At 39.4% G+C, this 18,754-nt stretch overlaps 1 pseudogene across 1 annotated transcript; it reads left to right on the forward strand.

Annotated features, from left to right (window-relative positions):
* The first annotated feature begins 533 nt into the window (after nt 1-533).
* LOC146464596 (dehydrogenase/reductase SDR family member 7-like) lies at nt 534-13,429 on the forward strand (annotated as a pseudogene). The gene is made up of 7 exons (XR_014868406.1): nt 534-1,294; nt 2,891-3,015; nt 3,289-3,481; nt 5,043-5,089; nt 9,718-9,838; nt 10,549-10,721; nt 12,394-13,429. The product of XR_014868406.1 is annotated as a dehydrogenase/reductase SDR family member 7-like (transcript).
* The last annotated feature ends 5,325 nt before the right edge of the window (nt 13,430-18,754 follow it).

An 18,754-nucleotide genomic window follows, 5' to 3' on the forward strand; every position in this document is an offset into this window, starting at 1 on the left:
TTATAACTTAATTGTTCTGTTGCACTGAGTTGTTTAATAGTTTAGTATAACTGACTAAAATTTTTAAATATAACGACTGGTGTTATTAAGAAAAAAAAATTGTTGTGTATAAAGTTGAAATCCACTATCTAAATTTGAGTCCATTCCATTCCATATTTATGGTTAGGCGGTCGGGAATCATTCGCAGTCCAATCTTGGGACCATTTCCCGTCTGGGGATCATTTGCGGTTCAATTTGGGGATCATTACCGGTCCAGGGATCATTTGCGGGCCTGTACAGAACAAACCTGTCCCGGTTGTTCAAAGAGAGGATAACTCTATGCAGTGGATAAATCGCTATCCAGCAGACAAAATGTACTTCAAGCAATATATTTTATCCGTTGGATGGCGATTTATCCACTGGATAAAGTTATCCGTACTTTGAACAACTGGGACTGATTGTTTGTGTTTGCATATGAGCGCGCGCGAGAAGATTGGGGAGAGGGGCATGTTTGAGACAAATTTCTCGATCTGCAGCTACCTCTGTTCGGCCGGCTTTAAGCTGCTTGAGGTACGCGGTATACTTCGTTTACTATTACTGTTGCAGAATGGAACAAAATTACTTTTCGTGGAACGAACTGACATTGACTTAGAACAAAACGACCCGCCGCGGAACGAAAACGACCGGAGACCTTGCCTAGTGGTGCTTTGAATTTTCTCAAAATAGCCGCATTCAAAACATCAGGAGTGACCATAAAATTGCACAAGGTCATTTTGCTTCCCATATTTGCTGCGAGTTGCGGCCGTCATGCTACCGTTCACTTCCTACTTTCTACGCTTTCAGCAGTTTCTACCAATCAACGAGGGGACTTTGTAGCGCAAACTCCAGGGGCCTAGCCACAGGGGCAAAGCTATACACGAGGGCACGTTTATGGGGCCGTAAGGCCATGTCACCAATGAGAACTACGAGTTCACGACACGGACAGTGGTCGATTGTCCCGGGTCGATTGTTTGTGATTGCTGATCGCTCTCACTACCCAACACGATGGGTCGAACTCTCTTGATTCTCGCCGTATTATTCCCTCTTGTGTGCTTTTTACTGGTGAAATACCAAGATGGCGATTTTCTGCTGATGATTTACGAGGTGTTGGGTGATAATCCCGCAGTTGCATTGCGCGGAAAAGTCGTTTGGATCACTGGTGCTTCAAGTGGTATCGGCGAATATTTAGCTTATGAATTGGCAAAATGTGGCTGCAAATTGGTGCTTTCTGCGAGGAGAAAAGATGAACTAGAGAGGGTGAAGAAAAACTGCGCCGGTAAGATCTGGAAGCTATCACAGAACATTGTAAATTGTACAAGGGTCACGTAAGGTTCCATTGCTTTGATGTTCCCCGCGTATGTTCGCTAGCTGTTTCAGCGCATGCATATTAGACAGTCCTTTCTCCTTTCGCCTCGCAAAATGCATTCGCAAGTAAAGGCCAGTTATTTTTGAAATATTTATGTTAAAAAAAATCCTGTGATCTGCAGGACGTATAATAGCCTCCGTCGCAGACGCTCTTTTCGGAGGAAAGATTGCGTGACGAACCAAAAGAGCGTCTGAAGGTTGGGACCCCTCCCCATTAAAACTGAAGTTACCCAGATAGACTTTAAATGAGCGTCAATTTGCCCATATTTACTGAGTGTTTTCAATTTATTGAGTGTCAATTCTTTGCTTCTGAGACCTCAACATTAGTCAGTTAAATAAACAATGGACTTGCCTTCTTTGATAATTGACATCATACGTCATCAGATTTTCTTTTCCCAAGTAAATTTCATCTATCAATTATTTGATGATGTTTGTCCATCGATAACGATGATGATGACACGCGACCACAACTTCACTTCACTGGTTGGCTGGGTGCTTGCGAAGGTGGCTAATTAGTCCAATTTGTTCTCTTTATTGGGCCACTGGGTGACTGGGTGAAGGAGCTAGCAGCTCTAGCTTTCTGGGCTGCTTGGTTATTTACCAGGCTAAAAACATAACGTCACATTCCTTTCACTGACAAATGCCACTCAAACATTCAAATCCTAGCAGTATATGGCATGTTTGTCACCACATGAACCTAGTTTAATGGCCGAGCTCTGACAAATCTCCCCTAGGCTAGTGGTAGTATAAGTGCATCTGACCTAGCAAATTATTGCAAGATTGTAGGTTTGCCTCCTGTTGGGAGAACTCGTAGTTTCTTTTTCCGAGTATACCTGTGTCGCTGACAGAAAAATTCATCTATCATTTATTCACCAGGCTTAAAACATAACATCACGTTTCTTCAACAAGTGTATATTAAATAATTTATTCAATTATTCCATGCTAAATTAATGCAGTTATAATGAAATTAAAATGATACAGTCAACTCTCTCGTAAGCGACCACCCTTGGGGCACCACAAAGTGGTCGATTATGGGAAGTGGTTGCTTACCAGAGAGATCAACAAAATAAGCCTAATCCTGGATTGATTAATTAATTACATAAAAATATTACCTAACCTATAGCAGCTAAAATTAGGCAAATAGAAACAAATTTATTTGATTTTTTCACATCTCTTCATTCTTCTGATGAAACTTTGTATAACATTTTGGAACAGATCACTGTAACAATTCCTGTTAACCTACAGATCTAATTATAGCCATCATCTCTGTCTGTAAACTGTTATATCTGTCAGCAGTCCGGGGTAGCATCATTAAAAATTGAACTTTTGTCACTTCTGATTACCAACAATCATGCATGACTCTGTTGGGTTTTAAGATAAAAAGACATATCTTAAGTTACATTTATTGTTAGAAGTAAACATACAAACATAAACTGGCCAGCAAGAACAAAATGTATACTTAATACCAACAAATTATGATTTTATTTATTGACTTATTTTTTGACAGCTATTTCTGTGGCTCTTGATTCATCATTTAAGAAAGATCAAGATATTCTTGTCCTTCCCCTGGACTTGCAGAAGTTTGACACTCATGAGCAACTAGCCAAAGATGTACTCAAGCATTTTGGAAAGGTAAATGAATAAAATCCAACAATAACACTCAAACATGATTTCCATTTAGTTGAACAATATTATTTCATGATCCAGTTATAAATTAACTTAAGAGTAAAAATTATAACTATTTGTTGAGTTCAACTTCATAAAAATTAATGTCATTAAAATACATATTTCAAAAGCATATTAATGCATGCCCTAATATTGGTAGTTTAACTCAGTATTTAAAATTATCCATAAGCTACCGGTAAGTAAAACATCATTTTTTTTGGTCCTTTTATATTTCTCTAGGTTGATATTTTGGTCAACAATGCTGGCCGGTCACAAAGAGCTTTGGTGAAAAACACACCCCTAGAGGTTGACAGATCTGTTTTAGATTTGAATACCGTTGGGACCATCTCCTTGACCAAGGCAATTCTACCGCACATGATAGAGCGACATGAAGGACAGATTGTTGTTGTAAGCAGTGTGCTGGGAAAGTATGGTAATATTAACATTGAAAGTCAGTGTGTGGTTCCAGAATATTCATACACCCCCTCCCCCACAGGAGGGATGGGAAATTCCAGGGGGGTGAGGAAAGGGGACTCAAGGGCAAAAAAAAAATTAAAGAAATATATAAAGCTAAATTGGAATCTCTAGAGGATAGGGGGGTCTTAGAAAATCCATTCAGTAAAGGGAGGAAGCTGGGTAGGATGGTTATAATTTTTCTGGAACTCATGCACGCCATGAATGCAATGCTTTTAATTAGCCTGAGAAACTGTGAAGTGGCTGTCTTCTCACTGTTTGTCTGGTTCCTGCACCTTCGATTTCCTTATTGGTTCCACCACTGAGAAAATTATTCAAAGCAGGACAAAATTTGAACATTTTTAATTTTTCCTGTTACTCATCCTCTAAAGAATTATGCTATTTTGTCCCAGTTCCATGTATATACCCCCATTCTCTTTGATAGCTAGTTGCATTAACCCTCTCACTCCCAAGAGTGCCATATGGCACAAGAAGTCATTGCGTGCCCAATATTGGGTCAATTTGCATCAAATTTGGACACCAAACAGATCTTGGAGAGATCTGCACAATGGAAGCATACAATCTTAGCCCCCTCCTACATAAGACATGATTAACCACCCCTCCATTTTTTTTTTAACTTTTTCCTCTTACACTTTTAAGACCAAGTCACCATTTGACAAGAAACTATGTGCTGAGATCTGCAAATTAAGCTATAGTTTAGGGGTATACCCAGTGTATACAAGAAGTGAGATGTATTTTAAGGTTTATATTTTCTTGTTTTAAACACTTTTCATTCTTTTCTGTTACTTCCTTTGTCTTAGCTGGAATGATTTATACAATGCCCCAGATAAAACCTTTTAATTGGTGTATTACAGTTGGTCCCCACAGTTGCCGTTTTACAAAAATACGACAACTCCCATGGGAGTGAAAGGGTTAAGAATATCTTAATATAAGATGGAGTTTTCTGTAATCTTCCCCAGTATTGCAGATAATTTTCTCTTCAGTTGTCTTATCATGCATGGATCTTTAATTTGCTAAATGTTGTTTAAGGAGTATAGAAAACACAGAAAGAAAGTGAGAAAATCCTTTGGAAAACAGGGAACAGTTGCAGAAAACTTGCTCTTATCTTTAGATGCTTTATACAATAATATTGCAACTAGGCCCTGGTCCTTATCCCTTTTTGATGTTTTCTGGGTCTGATGTCCCCCTCCACCTGCCAGCTGGCATCATTGTCCCAAAAGCCTAACTGGTGAATAATTTTCAATGGAATTCTGCAAAACTATTTTTGCATCCATCTGACATACACAGCTGAGAGCAATATGGACCCCCTGTACTATAGTATGTGCATGTATAATTACCAATTTACCATAAAAACAGAAATGTGAGAAAGATATATATGTTATATATTTGTTCATCAATACGTCTAGATCTGAGACCTTGAGAGTCATTAACAGTTTGGAATTATATATTTAGAGCAATTTAATAAGCTATAATTTCTGTGCATGTGATATTGAAATATTTTCAGCAAAATTTCTTCACAGGACTCCCTTATGTAGCAACCTATTGTGCCAGCAAACATGCACTGCAGGTTTGTGAAATTAACACTAGTCCTCAGTAAAAGAAACTACATGTATTTTAACTGAAGTTCTTTGTTGAGTACATCAGTCACTGGCTTATTAACTGCCAACCAAAAAGGGTTGGTAGCTCTAATGGTTTCTGTTGACTTTAATAGTGGGCTTGCAATTGAGGCAACTTTCCTATATGTATATATCAGCCAAATGTCCTTAAACCTTGAACTTGTCATCAATTTGCTAATTAGAACCCTCGCACTGGATCTACAGTACTGGACCATTTAAAGACTCTTGTTTGTAGAGTAGATCATGATGATACCCCCTTTTATTATGGACTTGAGGGACTGGAGTTCATTTTCTTAAAACTACTTGTTAGTGTGATATTTACTACCGAAAATTGCACTGCTTTGCTTAAACAATTAGCCCTCATTGGTATATTTGAAGGGTGTTCATATGTAATTCAGAGGTGTGTTAGGCCTGTTCCAAACGTTGCGCTATTGCCGTGCCGCACTTAATTCAAGAATTTAATTCGAGTTAAACATGGCAGTAGCACGACGTTTGAAACCATTTAGTTCGGCACGACTATTTAGCACAGCAGTAGCACGGCAGGCCCTGTCGTGCCGCACGGCAGTAGCGCGACTTGGTTTCAAACGGCGTGCTATTGCCGTGCCGAACTAAATTCATAAATTATTTTAATGTATTTTGGGTTAAGGTTACCGTGTACCTTCAGAGGTGTCTCGCGTCCAAGCGATGTAGCGCGTCCAGTTTAAACTCCTGTGGCGGGGGGGCACTCCTTCATATGGGCTATATAGGTATGTGCGGCGCCAAAGGGTATGGTTTTTCAGCCGCTTTGGTCATAAATAGGGTATCGATTTTAGCCATTTTGCCGCCATTTTGGTAATAAATAGGGTATCGATTTTTGCACTGTAGTCTTGAATTCGTTTTTTTTTTTTTTTGTTTGAAGAAGCTACTTCTTCATCATGATGTTTACAGCAACTGTGTACGTGCCGCAACGGCTTGTCATGCGTTCCGGTCACGCGCTGGACTCTAGGGGTTTTTGAACTGAAGTTGACCAGACATTATCAGGTCATAAATAGGGTATCATATTTTTGATCAGGTCATAAATAGGGTAGGGAAAATCGCAGATTTTGGTCATAAATAGGGTAAGGGTTTTGGGAAGCGGGCCGCACACCCCTATCAATTTTTTTTTTTTTTGGGAGTACCCCCCCCCCCCCGGGTTTAAACTGTAGATACCTAAACGCCTATATCAAATTAAAGCTTATAGAGCTGGCTATCAAACTATACCAAAAATTTTGAAATAAAATAAATTGACGAATTTTCCACGACCTCTAAATGTGAGCGTCCGAATCACCTTTTGAAGTCAAAGCGAATTTTGTTTTTCGCTAATTTAATTTGCTCCTCAGTTTACGGACTCAAAGCGCTAAAAAAATCGTGTCTGCGTTTTGTCATATTCAATCGCAGTAAAAAGTTACAAAACATTTTCGAAATAGGATTAAAAAAAATGTGGAGTGATCGTACATAAATCGCTCTCAGACAAAAAATATTTCGAAAGAAAAAATTCGCAGATACGTTTTTGTTGTTTAGCTACTGTCCAAATTTGAAGGCAAACGAACAAAATCCCTTTGAGTTTTAGCTGTTTAAAGTGTCTCCTCCAAGTAAAAAAATAGATTCGAGAAAACAGTGCTATAAAATTCGGTAATTCATTTTATTTCAAAATTCTTGGTATAGTTTGATAGTCAGCTCTATGAGCTTTAATTTGATATAGGGGTTCAGGTATCTACAGTTTAAACTGGACGTGCTACATCGCTTGGACGCGAGACACCTCTGAAGGTATACGGTAACCATAATTTGCTTGTTCTACACATTTCTATATTTTTGAATTTGGCACGACTAAATTAAATTCGACGTTTGAAACCACTGCCGTGCTACTGCCGTGCCAATGCCGGGTCAAATTGATTTAAGTTCGGCAAGGCAGTAGCGCGACGTTTGGAACAGGCCTTAGCCAACACAAAGCCTTTGACTTGACCACTTTTCAAACAACACTCCCAGAATGAACTAAGGTTTCACTAATTAAGCCCTGGGGTTTTAATATTCAAGTTAACTTGGTTTATAACCCACCAATCAATTTTCGCGCGATCTTATTTGCTACTTTACGCCACGTGGTGCAAATTCACAGGACGGTTATCACGCAATAACCCCCGCCTGCGTCGATATTTGCCCTCCTATTATTTCCACTGAAAAAAAAAAAAAAAACAAACAAACAAAGCCAGCGGAAAAAAGCCAGCTGAAGAGTTTCACCTTTTCATCTTTATTACTTTACATGGAAGAAAAACAAACTCGTTTTGTAGATGTTCAGTCATGTTTACAGCAAAAAGCTGGTCGCAAATGCTGTTCCGTAAAATACAAAAATGTCAACAAAACATGCTGTCAACGTTTTTGAAGGTGTAGAAAGTTACGAGTAGACTTTCAGATTTAGTCCTACGCAAACTGAGTCAGCTTGTCAAGTTTTGGTCCGATCACAGAGAAAATACACCTTTTGCCCTTCATTATCAGGAAATAAATTTTCATTAGCGCGAAAATATTGGTCAATAAAATAAATGTAAATTCAGTTTATCTAGGAAATGAAACATTTCAATTTGTGGCAGAGTCATTAACGAGTTTTGCATCGAAAAGAAGATTCATTAACGCCAATTAAATAAAGTTTTATCGAAAATAACAATCTTTAGTGCGAATGAAGATTCATTAACCTGGGTTTAACGTTCCATTACGCAAAGAAAATTTCAATTACAAAAGAGTTTTTAGTTACGTGGTTTCCGACTAATTTCCCACTGGATTTATATGGAAGCTTAAATTTAAAAACGATGCTGCACATGTGCACACTGCTTTCGCAGTAATAGAGCAAAGAGTTCGTCGAAACCGTATCCCAAATGAACATCGTGAAAGGGTAGTTAGGGTGTTTGAAGATCCCCGCGAGAAGAGGAGAAACGTGAACACGACAACTGCCAGAAAATTTGCAGCGTGGTTTAGGTTTATGCAGACTTACATACCACGATGTTTGAACGGGGAGTTGATTGAAGGATAGAGCTAAGACTTGCTTGATTGTTACACTGACTGTATTTCTTTTGTAATGATTTTTTTTCCTCGTTAAAGAACATTAAGAAGCGTCTAGTGTGTGTTCATTCTCTTAAAAGTTTGTTACTTCTGTTAAATTGAACTTATATTCCCATAAATGAATGTTCTTCTCTATGTAAAATGCCTTATTGATGACGCCGAAAATTAAAACGTTTGTCTATTTTCATACAATGATTACACATTCGCTTTAATGGTTTAATTTTTAAAGGGCAAAAGGTGTAAAGTTCCTGTAACCAATCAAATGTACTTGTTTACGTCAATCGTGCGCATCCGCCATCAGATCAGCACTGGCTTTTTTTACGAGCGGTTTTCGCGCAATATAAAAATTAATGGGAGGGTTATAAAATAAATAAATCTCTTTCTGGCCTGCTGGTATATCGGCTGATAAAGTCCTTGGCTGAGAGATTGTCCTCAAAATTTTACATTTGCCCTCGAAGCTTCGCTTCTCGGCCAAATATTCATTTTTCGGACAATCTCTCAGCCGCGGACATTATCAGCCGACATACCAGCCGCCTGAAGGGGTTTGTTTACACCTTTTGCTCTTCATTATCAGGAAAAACATTTTCATTAGTGTTAAAAATTAAATCATTTAAGCGAATGTGTAATCATTGTACTAAAATAGACAAACGTTTTAATTTTCGGTGTCGTTAATAAGGCGTTTTACATAGAGAAGAACGTTCATTAATGCGAATATCAGTTCAATTTAATGGAAATATCAAACTTTTAAGAGAATGAACAAACATAAGACGCATCTTAATGTTCTTTAATGAGGAAAAAAAATTCATTACAACAGAGATACCGTCAGCGTAACAATCAAGCAAGTCTTAGGTCTATCCTTCAATCAACTCCCCGTTCAAACATCGTGGTATGTAAGTCTGCATAAACCTAAAGCACGCTGCACATCTTCTGGCAATTATCGTGTTCACGTTTCTACTCTTCTCGCGGGGATCTTCAAACGCCCTAACTATCCTCTCACGATCATGTGCTCATTTGGGATACGGTTTCGACGAACTTTGTGCTCCATTACTGCGAAACCAGTGTGCACATGTACAGCATCGTTTTTAAATTTAAGCATCCATATAAATCCATTGGAAAATTAGTCAGAAATAAACCACGTAACTAAAAATCTTTTGTAGTTGAAATTTAAATTCGCGCAATGGAACGTTAACCCTAGGTTAATGAATCTTCATTCGCACTAAAGAATGCTGTTTTCGATAAAACGCTATTCTAATTGGCCTTAATGAATCTTCTTTTCGATGCAAAACTCCTTAATGACTCTGCCACAAATTGAAATGTTTCATTTCCTAGTTAAACTGATTATACATTAATTTTATTGACCAATATTTTCGCGCTAATGAAAATTTATTTCCTGATGAAGGGCAAAAGGTGTACTAAACAACCAAATTCTGATTGGGTAGTTGACGCCCTCCACTGAAGAATTGCAAATTTAAATGCATTTTGTATTGTGAGTAATTTTTGCCCTCTTCTCCAGGGTTACTTTGACACTGTTCGGCTGGAGTTGGCAGAGCACAACATTGGTGTCCAGATCATCCTTCCGGGTCCTGTCAAATCAGATATCAATAAAAAATGCTTACACTGAAGACATAAATATGGTAAGAAATTAATAATACAATATTTTTAAAGTATGCTTAATTGCTATTTAGGTGATCAGTTCACCCTCAGTATAAACCAAACATTTCTTTTAATACAACTCCCCATTCTCAACTCCACACCAGTCTCCTCTGTTTCTGGGGAGGCTGGTGCCAACTGAACTTTCTGTCTGGTGTGTCTTTTATACTTCCTACCTTCGTTTATTTGTTAGTTGCCACCAAATCACTATATTGGACTACAGATGCATAATCTGGATTCACTTAGAAAAACAAGTTTACAGGATATGCAACGTAGACTACCAGGATAACTTTCTTATTTTAATCTTTTCCATTTCTTTTGTTTCCAAATGGCCTTCAAAATTTTTAACAACCTACACTGATCTGAAAAGTTGGCGGGTCAAAGTGCCCTTATTTGCAAGCCATACTCTTGTGTGACTCAAGCCGGTTTGATTTAGCTCAAGCACGATCAACGACTGGGAAAAAGACCTTTAAACACTCATCAAACAGCTTACCCTGCCATCTCAGTGAGCACTCTTCCCTAGGAGTTTTAAAAATCCCGATCTGCAGTTCCAAATCTGTTTCATTTCGTGCTTTACACCATGGTAGTAGTAGTTCTTCTTCTTCTTCTTCTTCTTCTTCTTCTTCTTGTATAGTTTATAGTGTTATCACATTTGGATTTCACCTTGCTTGAGTTGCATTGTTTGTTGTTGCAGTTCTTTAAAGACACACCCCATTATAGTGAGGCAATCAAAAGCATGCCAACTGAACGCTGTGCAAAGTTGATGGCAGTGAGCATGGCAAATAACTTGGATGAAGTCTGGATAGCAGATCACCCAGTTCTTCTAAACTGTTATTTAAACCAGTACTTTCCAAACCTGTGTAGATGGTATGTTTGGATAACTAGGAGTATGTCTCTTCAGTTACTCAAGGAGCTCCAAGATTTACCTTTCCTATACAGAGAATTTCTCTCTGGCACTTGAAGTTTCTACTTGATGTGGTTGTCCCTGGTAAAAACCTCTTCCGACCACACGAATTTTTAGATCTGCTCAAGGATCTTGCAGGAACCGTAAATATCATCAGTTATAATCCATCAAATATTTTCGCTCGCGCGCGATTGGTCTAAACGCCTCACGTGACCGAATATACCCCAGCTAAAACTGGGAAATATCCGATGATATTCCCCAAGTGATATTCCCCAATTTCAAAAACTTCAAGGCGCGTCTTGTTTACAATTAAAATTAATGTCAAGATGGGGGAACGGTTTGCTTTTTTGACAGAAGGAGAGATAAACCTGCTGGTCGATAAAGCAGTATCAGAAAACAACATACGCTCTAAACGTTTTTGACGGCAAACTGTTCTTAAACGAAATGTTTAAATACTCAAGCTCGTTGCTACATGGTGCGAAAAATGTTTGAAGGATAATAACCACAATAGCCTCCATTTGGCTTTAAAAATATGCTCAGATATTTGTCCTTGGACATTATCTGTTCCTCGAAGCTCACAGTTATCCTCGAGCTTCGCTCTCGGAAAACTGTTCGCTTCTCGGAACAGATAATGTCCGCGGACAAATATCTGAGCATATTTTCGCGCCAAATGGAGGCTATTGTTTATGTATAATCCTCAAACTTTGTAGACTCGCTGAGGTGCACAGTATATCGAATCAAGGTTGTTGGTTTAAACATCGTCTCTGCGTGCTCAGTAGGGTACCCTATATAGTGAGCTATACAGGGGGGATCCACACGAAAGGGGTTCCTTTTTTAAGTGTTTGTACCCTTGTGCATGAACGTTTCAGAAGGAGAGCTAAATTTAATTTTCTTAGTATTTTAAGTAATGTTTAAAACACGAGCAGCAGTGTTTTATCGGGATTTAAAACCACGAGGCGCAGCCGAGTGGTTTTAGACCCGATAAAACACGTACTGCGAGTTTTTTGAACGGCTTCAAAAACATACCTGGAAAAGCGTGTGTCAAGAGAGTTCATAACAACGATGCTTTTTGTGAACGTTGGAAATTAGCATACGGGAAAAACATTAATCACCGTATACTAATAAGGAGGAGGTTTTATCGGATATAAAACCACTGCACGTGATGTTTTATCAACCATGTGATAGGTCAATGGGCTTATGAATTATTAATGAGTTTTTGAAGAGTCGCAAAAAAATAACTATAAACAAATGGGTAGCAGTTAACTCCAAGTATATTTAGAAAAATGTTAGCAAAAACTGTGGAGTACTTACTGGTGAAAAATACAATGCAGAAATAATGTTTGCCGTGGGGAAAAAGTGAGCCTTTCAATTATCTTTGAGCTATAACAGAGGAGTACAATTGAAGGAGTGCGCAGAATAGGGCCTTTTGATGTAAGGCCAAATTCTCCTTTTGTTTCACAAGGGAATACAAGGCAATTTGGAAGGAGAATCTAACATTTATCAGAAGTCACTTGGGTCTTGAGGAAAGGCATAGCATAGAACGTAACGCTTTGAGAAGCTTCAAGCTGATGTTCCAATGCTATTCCTTTTACTATTATTTCAGTGTTTAAATCCCGCTGTATGTTCTCCGTATAGGATCTCTAAACGGATCATGATGAAGGCAATGACAGAGGCCTACATGAAACCTGCAGCAAAAGCCAAGGAGTGACCTTAGGAGAATGGAGTGTTGAGATAGATAGATAACTTTAGTTAGACACGGTAAATCCTACAGCATACATTAATGTCTATAAAATGATAAAAATGTAAACTAACTACACCTAACTAAACTCGGACCTGACTTAAAATACGACTAACTATATACTAAAAAATGCTTTCCAAGGATGCCGTGTAAAATACGTTAAACTCATTCCAAACCGTGCTGACGCAGGTTAAGTTTACAATCATGTGAGGATGCTGCTGGTCAAAGATCATTGGATGTAATAGATCAAACACGAGGAAGAGTGTTTCCTCCGATTTCCAAACACCGAGAAGTAGGTTGGAAAAACGAGGCGCAGCCAAGTTTTTTTTTAACCAACTTCGAGATGTTTAGAAATAGGAGAAAACACTTTTTCGAGTGTTTGATATAGCTTTTCAAACTATTGATAATTCTTGGAGAAATTTGAAGCAAACATTCACAAAATTTTATGATAATTAAGATCACATTTCGAAACCTCCTTCTCGGTAGTGATTTCCTTTGTTTTCTCTTCATGAATTATTAATGAGTTCGAGAAAGGCTGTTCCACAACCCAGCTCCGATATAAGAGAAACCGGGGCTGTGGAACAGCCAATTTGTTTTCAGTATTTCTTAATCGATAACATGTGACGTCGTCTCGACTGGCACAAATTAAGATCTCAGATACTCAGGAGTCATCCCATGAAAAGTTTTGTACATCATGACAGCAGTTGATTCTAATCTTTGATGTTTGAGTTTACGCCAACCCAGCACCTGCCCAGAACAATTCATCATCAAATTAAGGGCTGCACGATTTTGGAGCGTCTGCAGCTTTTCAGAAAGATTATCGCCGCAGTTACCCCAAACGACACTACAGTAATTAAAATGTGGTTGAAATAATTAAGCTGTTAAACACATTAATTAATATATGAAAGGGTAAAAGTTGTCGTATTCACCCAATACTGAAGCAATCGTTTTGCAAATGCTCTGTGTGACATTCCCAGTTCAAGTTTTGGACGATAAGTACCTTAAGAGATTTCGCAGATGACATCTGCTTCACCGGATGGTCATTTATACTGAAAGAGGGAGTTTCCGAAAAGGTTGACAAACGTCTGCCGCGAGGCGACCAACATAAACGCAGTTTTAGTCACATTCAAGGGCAGTTTATTGGCTGATAGCCATATAAACACCCTGTTTAAATCATAGTTAAGACAATCATCAATATGTTTTAAATCTACACTGGCGAATGTTAGGCTGGTGTCATGTCAGGTTGGGGTCAGCCAAGGTGACTTTGACCTTTCTCACTAGTCCGTCTGAATCGGCAGAGGCTTCCACGAGACAAGAAAGATCCCAGTAATTCCTAGGTAGGTCGTCATCCTTTAGGAACCTAACATGTTTATTTGGAGGCTCGGACGGGGATGCAACCACTTCGGCGTTCTTATAGAGCCTGCAAATATTCCTTCCAGTGAGCCCTGAATTCGTTTGCCTGATGCACTTATAATGGGCTTGTCCCTTCCATGCATTGTGGACAATAGAAGTTGCCCTTTGCTGGCCTTCCGCGCCAAGTTTATCTAGCAATTCCTTCGCTATGAAGGTCGTGTCCAAACATCACCACCTCTATGTTACCTCTATCGTTCTTTTTGATATCTCTATGAAAGGGTTTTGGGTGCATTCGACCACTTTTCTAGGAGCAGATCCTGGAGAGATGCCCGGCTCTAGACAACCCACATACAGCCAATTCGTAACAGCAACTCTTTCCTGGCCCAAACGTCCTTTTTTGGGAAATATTCGCACTTATCCAAATCATGACGGCCTTTACATAGATGGCAGAGCATAGTAGGGTGCTTGCTGGCTTGCGCTCCAAGAGTTTTTCGTACCTGCCACTAAGAAGTTGCAACCAATCAGTCTCTTGCATTCCCTTGGCATAGGAGTGAATCTGTTACATTTATCCCTCTCATTGGTCTTCTTGATGTGGTCTTCTCTGAATGAATGGACAGAGACTTCCGGATCACAAGCGCTGCCCGCTTCTCTGGACAGGAACTTCACAAATTCAGGCAATGGTGGAAATGTCACTTCCCCTGTTTTCCAGTGGTGGACGATACGCCTCCATCGATCTGCTACCCACTTAGGGAGTTTAGCAACAAGTTTCCAGGTTTCGTGATTAATATTCAGCACTCTTAAACATCCAATGTTCCCCGTGGCCTTCTCACATCGAGTCATAGAGAGAACTTCCTTAGGCCATGACCATCATGATCGGAGATTCTGGACCAGGACTCCAGCTTCTTGCGGTACGCGTCAGCCACTGCGAAAGGTTCGCCAAATCGTTTCGCCAGGATCTCCTTCGCCTTCACATACGCAGCTCCCGAATCCAAGAGAAGTGTCCCAAGAAGATGTCTGGCTCAGGACGGGAAAAGGGTACTTTGACTCTGATGTGCTGCCAGGAGTCTTACAATCTCAAACAGCTGATCTTGCACTTAGCGAGAGTAGAGAGTTTCGCATGACAGCTTCAGTTGGTTTCTGTTTCCAGGTATGCCAGGCGAACATGCCCAGCTTACTGTAACGAGTGTTGTTCGAGGAGTTTGCCAGCGGGTACGAAAACGGGGGTAGGATGGATTTAGAGGAATGGACGTCGTTGCCACAGCTGGATATGGTGATGGAATCCCCATTGCCAGGGGGACAGGTTTGTTGTCTGGAGCAGTGGGTGGCTGAACCGCAGGAACATTGTTGAGGAATTTATCCATTTGATGCGCTCTTCCGTCCTCCACGGGGAGCTCAAACTCTTTCTCGTTCAACCTTCCTCTTTAGTCGATTCTTCCTTCAGCTTGAAACTGGTCCTAATATTTCGGATCTCTTAGGTTTTAACGTACGCTCTTCCTGTTCCAACACATCCATCTTTCACTGTTTAATATCCTCCAACATTTCTCTTCTCTGAGTTTCCACAGCCTGGCTTTCCTGGCCCTAATCTTCTCTGTGTTACCAGAAAAGGCGCTACTCTCAGATTTATTTGTTTTGCCTGACAAGTTTTGTTGATTTATTTGTTTTGCCTTGTTTTTCTGATACCAGCTCCTTCTGATGCAAAATCGCATTGTTTTCTCGCGCAAATTACTCGAACGTCTTGTCGAAATCCACAGCTTCTTCAAATGCCTCTTGGGCCTTAAAACAGATCCCGCATAGTTGTCGTCGCCATAATCGCTTGGCTGAATTAAATGTATTCTGAGTCGATTAAGGATGTACAGTGGAACCCCGTTAATACAGCCACCAATGGGCCAAAAACACTTGGCCGTATTAACGGGTGACCGTATCAGCGAGGTTTTTTTTTACAAGAAAATGTATGGTCGTTTTGCCGAGCGGCCAAAAAAAAGTGGCCGTAATAACGAGGTGGTCGTAAGGCGAGGTTCCACTGTAATCCCTTCGTTTTTCCGTTGCACTCTAATTCTATGCGCTGCAAATCTTTCCGTTGAAGAACAAATGCTCCTTGTAAAGGGCCTGTGGGGGACGAAAGTGAAATAAAGAAATTCAATGTCCCCGTCCGTACAACCGGTACCCGCTTCATACATGTTGTTCGGAATTTTCAGTAGCGAAAATAGAATACATTCCGTGAACAATAACGCAAACCCTACACCCTGACCCCTTAGGCCAAATTCATGCCAGGAGAAAACAACCCCTAAGTAGCGCCAGATCAATACCAAACTAAAACATTAGTAGAACGATGAACCGTCCAACTTTTTTATCTCTTCAGCCCAGTACATAGAAAATTCACCATGAGTAAGACATTCATTATATCGTTTCCCAACACCAACGATAAATAAACCAAGAAAACCAATGACAAGTCTTTTCATTGCTCGCATTATTCAACATTGGCCAAAGTTGACAGCTTAAGAAGTATTTTCATATAACTAAAAGTGAAGAAGGGATTTCTTTGGAACTTTTTTCGCAGTAAGAGAAATAACTAATAAAATATGACCATGGCTACGTGGAAGGTATTACTTTGGAAGGTACTTGGGGCATAGGTCAAGCCAAATGGTACGACAAGGAATCCAAAAAGCTTAGAATGAATGGTAAACGCGATTTTTAGACAGAAAGGCGGGCTACTCAATTTGCTGGTAACCTGAAAGTAGGTACAGGGTAGATAAAATACTTCACCCGAGTTAAGGCGTCTAGATGATCGCTATTCCGAAACAAGGGGTAACTATCCTAATGTTTTTATGTCATTTGGTTAAGGCACGGTTATCAATGCAGAAACGGCCCCGGCGAGAGATGCCGCCCACGGACTCGCACGGGGCTTGATAATATTTTCATCCAACCTATATTGGGCACGGGAAGAAATTTTTGCCCTGTACGTGTGGTCTACTAGTACCCGTACTATTGTGGTTTTTAACAGGTTTCAGTCAAAGCAAGCATATCGTGATTTTCATTCAATACTGTCTGGAGATGGGAATACTCTGAAAGAAGGGAGTTATCCCAGTTAACAGGGATTTGAACTTCAATTTGAGGAAAAATGTCAATATCAACCATTCCTGTGTCATGCCTACTGGAGTCTAAATTTTCTACACTTTCCCATTAAACTGGTCCCTGGAAACCAATTCTGGGTACAAGCCCGGCATTTCTGTGCTAATTCCTGAGAATGGAACCAAAATTTTCGAATGTCTAAGCTATGTATAATGTAGAGCATGTTCATACGGGTTAAGCGCGCTCTTTCCACCCTGTTTTAGGAAGTTCGCATCTTCTCAGCCCGCATTGCTTATCTCAGCCGTCAATAGTAGTTGCCTCTGAAACATGGCTAAATAAAAACAAAAGGCTAACAGTTTAAACAATTCTAACAAAATGCGGTACAATACAAGCATCTTGATCTCGATAGTTGACCTGACCATTCAAAACAAACGTTTTCGTAGATCCCAGCTTGGTTTGATATATAATCCTTGTAGTGAAGGTAAAATATCTTAAATTTCATGAATAAAATGGAACGAAACATGTTCTTCTTTTTGATGTCACAATCGAAAAGACACCAGTAGAATACTTGTACCTGCGGTTGTGAAAATTAATTTTCAAGCGTTCAGTCTGGTGCCTTAATCTTCCAGATCGGTGTTAAACGCTAATAAAATAAAGCTTTTCAGATAAATAAACCGGCCGCCAATTTTTAGAAAGTAAATTATCTCTCTCAAGGAAAGCATATCAATGTCAATCGATTGTAGTGGTGTCACAGTATTTCTTATGTGCCCTTGCCCTTTTTCGTACCTTATTAGCCTAAATTACGGCGAAAGAAATATGCCAATACTAACCTTTCTTGTGAGACCATTTCAGCACACGCTGCTTTGGGGAAAAACGAAGCTTTTGTTTTAGAGATTGCATCGGGTGTATCATCCTTTCCAGATTTCCTAAATATATGAATAGTCACCCAAATATATGTATATATACATATATTTTTAATTATTTGTCTGGGAAGATTGTTATTTAAATTAACGATTGCACAGGACCGGGGATACTAAATAAAGGAAACATCGTATTAATGCCAGTCATTTCACAATGATCGTCATTCTGAGATTGAAACAAAGATTGAAGTGAACATTGGTGTTAATCGTATTAACCAAGGCTTTGAAACATTCCAAAACGTGACAAGTGGTCGTGTCGTGGATTCGCAAATGCAACGGCTTTTGGTATTGTGCGCGTAATAATGGTGACTCCGCTTGGAAGACAGCGCGATAGTCTCTAACAACTGATGTTGGTAAGACGATTTGACTCCACAGTTGTGCAACACGTGTTAATTTTTAACATTCAGTTCACACCGCTAATCACGGGATCTACGAATTGCCATCATAATTTCGAATCTTCTTCGTACGGCACGCTGTTTCGTATTGTTAGCGCGTAAAACCTTTTGGTTTATGCGCGCAGATTCCCTAATAAAATAGTTCCAAAGAAAAGGGTCCATTTACTTTACTTGAGTCTCGCATATAAATAATTTCCTGTTCAGTTCGTCATAAATGAATGTTATTTTGTCTAAAACGGAATGGTTGGAAAAAGATATGAAAAATGCAAAAATTTTCAGATTTCATTTACAAAACATTGCTTTATTTTCGAGGTATCTTTTCTTTCTTATCTTTCTTGTGTTCGGGTAAATTAAATGCCATATCAAGCGTGATTCTTACTTATGCTTCAGTGAAGAATAGCCTGGAAGGCACTTGAAAACTATAAAATGTTAAAAAATACCACTAGATTATTATAGGAAAGATTTGGGCACTATTTCGGCGTTAAGTTCGTGATAAATGAATGTTATTTTTTCTAAAACAA

The sequence above is a fragment of the Pavona decussata genome, unplaced genomic scaffold (assembly GCF_977016875.1).
Source record: "Pavona decussata unplaced genomic scaffold, jaPavDecu1.1 SCAFFOLD_161, whole genome shotgun sequence".
In the NCBI taxonomy this organism is placed as follows: domain Eukaryota; kingdom Metazoa; phylum Cnidaria; class Anthozoa; order Scleractinia; family Agariciidae; genus Pavona; species Pavona decussata.